Genomic DNA, 9,023 nt, shown 5'->3' on the forward strand with positions numbered 1-9,023 from the left:
GTAACTATGGGACCTACATTGCCGTAAATTTATATTTTTTTAAAACACGTATAAATCACGCAGCAGCGACGTCCCGCTCTCAGTCCGCGCGGAGCGCGCTTAGAGGACGGACCTGTGCTCGATTGTCAGGCATTCGTTGCGATCGTAATCAGCTACGGAGTTCCGAGAAGTGCTATATACTGCGATTAGAAAATCTTAATAAAAGTTCATTTTTTACAGTATGCCTAACAGACTCGCTTATTGATGGATTTTCAGTGTTACTTTTTTTTAAATACTAAGTCGGTGGCAAACAAGCATACGGCCCGCATATGTACGCCTGCAACTCCAGAGGAGTTACATGCGCGTTGCCGACCCTAACCCCCTCCCGCCCCTCGTTGAGCTCTGGCAACCTTACTCACCGGCAGGAACACAACACTATGAGTAAGGTCTAGTGTTATTTGGCTGCGATTTTCTGAAAAACGCATTTTCACTTGAAATTACGTTAGGGTTTGCATTATTATTTTTGACCCGGATGAAGTCCAAGTTCTCATGATGGAGTCAGGAGTTGGTCACCAGAACTCCTAATCTACTAATTATAATCCCATCGTGTTTGGGCTCAAAAGATTTGCCCTGACGAACACCATCGATCTAGATGAGGTCCAGGGTCTCATGATGGAGTCAGGAGTTGGTCACTAGAACTCCTAATCTACTCATTATAATTCCATCGTGTTTGGGCTCAACAGAGTTGCCCTGATGAGCACCTTCAATCTAGATGAGGTCCAGGGTCTCATGATGGAGTCAGGAGCTGGTCACCAGAACTCCTAATCTACTCATCATAACTCCATCGTGTTTGGGTTCAATAGAGTTGCCCTGACGAGCACCATCAATCTAGATGAGGTCCAGGGTCTCATGATGGAGTCAGGAGCTGGTCACCAGAACTCCTAATCTACTCATCATAACTCCATCGTGTTTGGGCTCAATAGATTTGCCCTGATGAACACCATCGATCCAGATGAGGCCCAGGGTCTCATGATGGAGTCAGGAGTTGGTCACCAGAACTCCTAAACTACTCATCATAACCTCATCGTGTTCGTGCTCAATAGATTTGCCCTGACGAGCATCATCAATCTAGATAAAGTCTAGGGTCTTATGATGGAGTCAGGAGTTGGTCACTAGAACTCCTAATCTACTCATTATAATTCCAACGTGTTTGGGCTCAAAAGATTTGCCCTGATGAGCACCATCGATCTAGATGAGGTCCAGGGTCTCATGATGAAGTCAGGAGTTGGTCACCAGAACTCCTACTCTACTCATCATAACTCCATCGTGTTTGGGCTCAATAGAGTTGCCCTGACGAGCACCTTCAATCTAGATGAGGTCCAGGGTCTCATGATGGAGTCAGGAGCTGGTCACCAGAACTCCTAATCTACTCATCATAACTCCATCGTGTTTGGGTTCAATAGAGTTGCCCTGACGAGCACCATCAATCTAGATGAGGTCCAGGGTCTCATGATGGAGTCAGGAGCTGGTTACCAGAACTCCTAATCTACTCATCATAACTCCATCGTGTTTGGGCTCAATAGATTTGCCCTGATGAACACCATCGATCTAGATGAGGCCCAGGGTCTCATGATGGAGTCAGGAGTTGGTCACCAGAACTCCTAATCTACTCATCATAACCTCATCGTGTTCGGGCTCAATAGATTTGCCCTGACGAGCATCATCAATCTAGATAAAGTCCAGGGTCTCATGATGGAGTCAGGAGTTGGTCACTAGAACTCCTAATCTACTCATTATAATTCCAACGTGTTTGGGCTCAAAAGATTTGCCCTGATGAGCACCATCGATCTAGATGAGGTCCAGGGTCTCATGATGGAGCCAGGAGTTGGTCACCAGAACTCCTAATCTACTCATCATAACTCCATCGTGTTTGGGCTCAATAGATTTGCCCTGATGAACACCATCGATCTAGATGAGGTCCAGGGTCTCATGATGGAGTCAGGAGTTGGTCACCAGAACTCCTAAACTACTCATCATAACCTCATCGTGTTTGGGCTTAATAGATTTGCCCTGACGAGCATCATCAATCTAGATAAAGTCCAGGGTCTCATGATGGAGTCAGGAGTTGGTCACTAGAACTCCTAATCTACTCATTATAATTCCAACGTGTTTGGGCTCAAAAGATTTGCCCTGACGAGCACCATCGATCTAGATGAGGTCCAGGGTCTCATGATGGAGTCAGGAGTTGGTCACCAGAACTCCTAATCTACTCATCATAACTCCATCGTGTATGGGCTCAATAGAGTTGCCCTGACGAGCACCATCAATCTAGATCAGGTCCAGGGTCTCATGATGGACTCAGGAGTTGATCACCAGAACTCCTAGTCTATTCATCATAACTCCATCGTGTTTGGGCTCAAAAGATTTGCCCTGACGAGTACCATCGATCTAGATTAAGTCGAGGGTCTCATGATGGACTCAGTAGTTGGTCACCAGAACTCCTAATCTATTCATCATAATGGTAATTTGATGGTGCTCGTCGGAGTAAATCTATTGAGCCCAAACACGATGGAGTTATGATAAATAGATTACGAGTTCTGGTGACCAACTCCCGACTCCATCATGAGACCCTGGACTTCATCTAGATCGATGGTACTCGTCAGGGCAAATCTTTTGAGCCCAAACACGATGGAATTATAATGAGTAGATTAGGAGTTCTAGTGACCAACTCCTGACTCCATCATGAGACCCTGAACATCATCTAGATTGATGGTGCTCGTGAGGGCAAATCTATTGAGCCCAAACACGATGGAGTTATGATGAGTAGATTAGGAGTTCTGGTGACCAACTCCTGACTCCATCATGAGACCCTGGACTTCATTTAGATCGATGGTACTCGTCAGGGCAAATCTATTGAGCTCGAATACGATGGAATTATAATGAGTAGATTAGGAGTTCTAGTGACCTACTCCTGACTCCATCATGAGACCCTGGACTTCATCTAGATTGATGGTGCTCATCAGGGTAAATCTATTGAGCCCAAACTCGATGGAGTTATGATAAGTAGATTAGGAGTTCTGGGGAGTTCTGGTGACCAACTCCTGACTCCGTCATGAGACCCTGGACCTCATCTAGATCGATGGTGTTCGTCAGGGCAAATCTTTTGAGCCCAAGCACGATGGAATTATAATGAGTAGATTAGGAGTTCTGGTGACCAACTCCTGACTCCGTCATGAGACCCTGGACCTCATCTAGATCGATGGTGTTCGTCAGGGCAAATCTTTTGAGCCCAAACACGATGGAATTATAATGAGTAGATTAGGAGTTCTAGTGACCAACTCCTGACTCCATCATGAGACCCTGAACATCATCTAGATTGATGGTGCTCGTGAGGGCAAATCTATTGAGCCCAAACACGATGGAGTTATGATGAGTAGATTAGGAGTTCTGGTGACCAACTCCTGACTCCATCATGAGACCCTGGACTTCATTTAGATCGATGGTACTCGTCAGGGCAAATCTATTGAGCTCGAATACGATGGAATTATAATGAGTAGATTAGGAGTTCTAGTGACCTACTCCTGACTCCATCATGAGACCCTGGACTTCATCTAGATTGATGGTGCTCATCAGGGTAAATCTATTGAGCCCAAACTCGATGGAGTTATGATGAGTAGATTAGGAGTTCTGGGGAGTTCTGGTGACCAACTCCTGACTCCGTCATGAGACCCTGGACCTCATCTAGATCGATGGTGTTCGTCAGGGCAAATCTTTTGAGCCCAAGCACGATGGAATTATAATGAGTAGATTAGGAGTTCTGGTGACCAACTCCTGACTCCATCATAAGAACCTGGATGGACTTCATTCGGGTCAAAAATAATAATACAAACCCTAACGTGATTTCAAATAACACTGAAACTCTATAGCACTAATGTGCGCAAACGATTGGCATCTTGACTACGCAGCATGGGTGCGTAGCCACCATACCAATCGATACGACAACGAAACACTATCTGTCTCTCTCTCGTACTAATATGCACAAACGATTGGCATCTTGGCTGGGCAGCATGTGTGCGTAGCCAACATGCTTAACGTTTACGATACGACAAGGAAACACTATCTGTCTCTCTATCGCACTAATATGCGCAATCGATTGGCTTCTTGGCTAGGTATCATGGGTGCGTAGCCAACATGCCAATCGTTTACGATACGACAACGAAACACTACTCTCTCTCTATCGCACTAATATACGCAAACGATTGGTATTTTGGCTAGGCACTAAGCAAGTGTGTGGCCAACATGCCAATCGTTTACGATACGACAACGAAACACTATCTGTCTCTCTATCGCACTAATATACCTACTTTATTTATACCTGCAGTCATTTAGTAACTTCTTCATTTTCCATTGGTGTGAAAGAGACAGAATAAAGAGCAAGGGTTATAGTACACTCTGTAGTCTGTACACTTAGTAGTAGTGTACATAAAAAAAAACTACTGTGCATATACAATAAAATAAAGAGTGCCCATATGATATCATATGACACTAAAATTAATGTTGCTTGAAATTACCTATATTGAAAACTATCAAGATTATTCTAGTCTGCATTGAAACGCGCGTCGCGTTGCCGGCGCTCGCGTACCGAGCGCCAACGCCATCTATCGAGCGTTATTTCGTGAAATCGGAGAACGCTCCAAGGATTAAGGGCTCTTAATGCTGATTTACTTACAATATAATTTATTGTAATTTGCTGTCTCACTTTTGCATAATTCTATGTAATGTTCGGAAAAAAGTTATAAAATAAAATAACATGCAAAAAAATACGCAGCCTGTGTACAAGGTGATTTTATCTCTAACTTCTCTAAGTATTATTATTTTTTTCTTTTTTGTTGGTTGAATCTTACATAAAACACAATCGTAGTATTTTGTTTTCAGAGCCGAAAGGAAGTAGGTATCTCCGTACATTTATAAATATGGTGAATAATTGGTGTTAGTGATATAAATAAAATGCATTTTTTTAAGTTCACGATGGTAGTCTATCGTTAGTAGTTCTTTGAATACCAGCAGCGAACCGGGTAAAACCGTCCGCGGGTATATCACTTGCCCCCACATTTTATCAGTCAAAACCTTTGGGACCAAAGTGACACACAAACCAAAACAAAACTTATGACCTGACTAAGCAAATTTACAAGTATACGATTAGCGAGTTCATTTTTAGAATTACATATAGTCAACTACAACCCTTATAGTTCCGCCATGTCCGTCTGTCTGTCTATCCAAGGCTTTGCTCCGTTATTGTTAGTGCTAGAATGATGAAATTTGGCATGGATATACAAATCAACCAATCCGAAAAAGTCGTAAAATAAAATAAATAAAAATATTTTATAAAGTGATTATTATCAAAAATAATCGCTCCGAATGAAAAAAAGGACTGACAAAAATCGTGAAAATAGAGCTTATTGCTTTTGCTTAATATATACATTCAATGAAAACTATAGCGAACATGATCACTTAAGGCGTTTTTGAGCTATCGCAGACTTCCCTTCTTAGTAAAAAGACTTACATAATAAATTATACTGTGAAGGTACTCCCTTTTGCTTGTTATGTACATGATACTTACTAAATAAATAGCATCCTTAATATCTATTGTGACGAACGGGAACGGGTAGCTACGGAACCCTACACTGAGCATGGCCCGACATGCTCTTGGCCGGTTTTATTGGGAAATAGAAAAATACGTAAATAACAAAGACATCTAACCTGATACATAATACATATATGGTAATATGTCGACATTGTGTAGGTATTTTACTTGTTCTAGGGAGTTAAGACAACAAATAACAAAATGGGTCCAAACAGTAATCGAATTAAATCGTAGTATTCTTGTTTAAAGAAGGCTGTATCTCTATGTTACTACGCACAGGGAAGGATTCATGTTTAAATACATATGTTTATAAAAAACATTCCATTCCACTCGCCCAAGTTATTAATTAAACAAAAAAATTACTGACTTGACATGCCTACCTATATGTGTCCTTATATGTAGATATAAGCATTATATGTTTGAAGAGAATGGCGTCATTCTCCGCGAATTCTGGTGTTCGCATATCAACGACCGAAATACGCGAGATGTATGTATGCGACAACAATATTCGTGAGTCAGCCCAAACCGGGTACCACTTGACCAAACAAAATGTTTATTCATTGTTGCGCGATCCGACGGGCGCGAGTCTTTCCTCGCTGACGTAGGCGTGATTTGCATTTACGTACCTACCTGTTTATTAAAAACTTTTGCATATAAAAATTGGTCAGGTAACAAACAGCACACTTGCACATGAATGTGATCTTAACGTAGGTACCTAACCTACCTCCGTCTTCTAAATGCAAATAGAATATTATAACAACGTCGTAAAGGGCTTCAATACTGATTGCCAATTATATTTATATCCGAAATATACTTGGCACGCTGCTGCCTACCTGTTAAGTTTCTGCTCGTTTGTGAGTTCCAGCATCAGTGTTTTGCGTGGGTACATATTTGGGATCGACTCTTGGAGATTTGCCAGTTTCAAGAGGTGTTCCCGCTTCCGAATTGCATTCTTACTCCTACGCAAATAACAAATTAAAAGAAAGCCATTTTCTAGTCTTCCAACGTATATCGTTGTATAGGCTGGCAAATATATTTCGTCGGTAAAAAAGGTGGCAATCATGAACAATGTTTATTATTGATCGTAATTTACTGATTTATACGACGGTTTTTGATAATAAATATCTATGTATAAGTAATAGTCACTCTAAAGACTAACTTCATAGATAACACTTTTTGCATGCAAAATTGCCAATTTTGCGTAAGTATCTAGTTTTTTCATACACAGATAGGACCCAGCTATGATAATAGATAACAGCTATCACAAAGATATAACACATAAAAGCAAAACTCACTAGATAAACTGAAAGTACGCTGAGCTAAAATTGTTGTTATTGTGTTACGTAATGAGGTAGGTATGTGTTCATTCAGTTACGTTATTGTAGAAACTACAATAACAATGCCGAATAGTCATCGTACCTATTGTAGTTTAACAGACTTCGGTACACGCTATCATCAAAGTGACAAATAGGCGTCTCATCATTTACCACGGTGACTAATTTTACTTATGAAATGAATGCCTACCTACACCTTAACCTGACCAAGTAAACTGTGATTCTAATTTTGCGTGAAACATGACAGTGATACTGATACACGACTGCCAAAAAAGGAGTGTCTTGAGTCATGCGTAAAGCAGAAACATTGACATCGTAGACTGGGATCCACTCCATATAGCATTCTTCGTAGTTGCATACTGTACTTACATTGGGGGTCTAGCCAAGAGACAATTGTTTGCAGAAAACGCTATCATTTCCATTAATTATTTACTTTTTATCTTAGCGTTTCGTTTTCCGCGAACGACTTATCTTGGGGACTAGGACAGAAAAGTCAAGAAAGGTATTAAGTAAGTACCTACTTAAGTCCTTTATTTGCATTCATGTTGTACAAATAGATATTAATTAACAAATGAGTTTCAAACATGAGCCCTGCAAGCCCATAGCAATATTACTTAAAGTAACTTATACCTAATACAAACATAATCGTTATTGTAATCTTACGAGTAATCTTAAAACTTATCATTTAAATATTCGTCGACAGCGTAATAGCATTTGTTTATTAGGGTTTCTTTTAATTTTCGTACAAATAGATGTTCCTTTTTTTTCTTCCTTTATATTTTGTGGTAGTTTTTTATATATCTTTATGGACATTGATAAAGGGCCAGACGAATGATAGAAACGGTGCAACTCGGGGGAAACAATCTAGTTGCGCCCTCTAACGAATCCAAAAAGAACCACGACTACACGACTTCCATACTTTCCTTAACTTGACTATACTACTAATTATAGCTGCTGCTGCCTACTAGCTACCAGGTTTCATTCATATGATCAAATCAATTAAACCTTAAATTAAGCCTTTGAATAGGTACAACAAGAAGCCTAAAGGGGTTGTTCAATTGTCCTTATAAAAAATATTTTCGAATTTAAAAATGAGGTAAGTATTCCATGCACCTTCGCATCACCTATAACTACGTGCATAAACATAACATGAATATCACCACGTAAATATGATCAAATGGCTCTAATCCAAAAAATAATGTCTTGTCAGTCAAGAGAGAAACTTGACTGCTATATATATTTCACCTACGTTATCATTCCTACGCAACTTGGCAGGTGGTACTGAGAATTTCGCGATTATTTTTGAAAAACTCGTGAGCTACGCCACACACCGACAAAATTAGCCAAATGTTTTGTTAAAATGTGCTTCAGCTTCTACGATAACACCTGGAAAAGGTTGTCCTGGTTGACCGTTGTAGCTCATGACATACGGCATTTCGTGAACCAAAGATTTCCTTTGGTATTTAGGGGAGGGAGGGGGGGGGGGGGTGTATTATTCAAGCTACTACATAGACTATCCCCGGCCACGGCGGCGTCCTCAGATCATTATACAGGGTATTTATTTAGTCATCTGCAATAATTTACGGGCTGAATATATACTATTCTCAGGTAAAGCATGGCCACTGTCTATTAAGTGCTTTGCAAAATTAGACTTTTCTGGATGGTTGTGTCTGTTTAATTTCACTACTAGGTATAAGGAGCATGTTGCATACAGACACAGCCATCCAGAAAAGTCTAATTTTGCAAAGCACTTAATAGTTAAGAGCCCTTAATCCTTGGAGCGTTCTCCGATTTCACGAAATAACGCTCGATAGATGGCGTTGGCGCTCGGTACGCGAGCGCCGGCAACGCGACGCGCGTTTCAATGCAGACTAGAATAATCTTGATAGTTTTCAATATAGGTAATTTCAAGCAACATTAATTTTAGTGTCATATGATATCATATGGGCACTCTTTATTTTATTGTATATGCACAGTAGTTTTTTTTTTATGTACACTACTACTAAGTGTACAGACTACAGAGTGTACTATAACCCTTGCTCTTTATTCTGTCTCTTTCACACCAA

Source organism: Cydia pomonella, chromosome 6, assembly GCF_033807575.1.
Source record: "Cydia pomonella isolate Wapato2018A chromosome 6, ilCydPomo1, whole genome shotgun sequence".
NCBI classification, from domain to species: domain Eukaryota; kingdom Metazoa; phylum Arthropoda; class Insecta; order Lepidoptera; family Tortricidae; genus Cydia; species Cydia pomonella.